The following is a 548-nucleotide window of genomic DNA, read 5'->3' on the forward strand; positions in this document are numbered from 1 at the left end:
GTGTGTGTGTGTGTGTGTGTGTGTGTGTGCGTATGCGCGCGTGAACGCGTGTGTACATGTAATCTTAATGGTGAAGATGGTGACGAAAACAGCGTTGGGAAGCCTTGTTTCATCGAGTCGAAGAGGGGGTCATTACTATCTGTTTCGACGGATCTATAATACTGTCTGCCGAGAAAACGACAGAGTATTAGAAAGCAAACACCTTTCCATGAGAAGGAAAGAAGCTGAGAAATCTTATTTAACGCTGTTATGTGGGAACAGGTCACTAGCAGACATATACACCTATGAGATGGCAAGAATTTTATATAACCCGACTAAAACCATTTAGGTTTTCTTTAATTTTCGTGCTAAAAGAAAGACACTTCTTTTGAAGTTTGTCGACGTCACTCTTGTTTACTGCTGAATGCCATTGGCTGCAATATAAGTCTGCAGGTGTGTTGATCAACTGCGTAGAAGTTCTATTGCGAGCTGTGCTAGGTATGATCAAAAATGGTAATAATTACGAATTGTGAATTCAATTTGAGACAGAGATGTGAAATTGAATCCAG

This window comes from Octopus bimaculoides, chromosome 3 (assembly GCF_001194135.2).
Source record: "Octopus bimaculoides isolate UCB-OBI-ISO-001 chromosome 3, ASM119413v2, whole genome shotgun sequence".
In the NCBI taxonomy this organism is placed as follows: domain Eukaryota; kingdom Metazoa; phylum Mollusca; class Cephalopoda; order Octopoda; family Octopodidae; genus Octopus; species Octopus bimaculoides.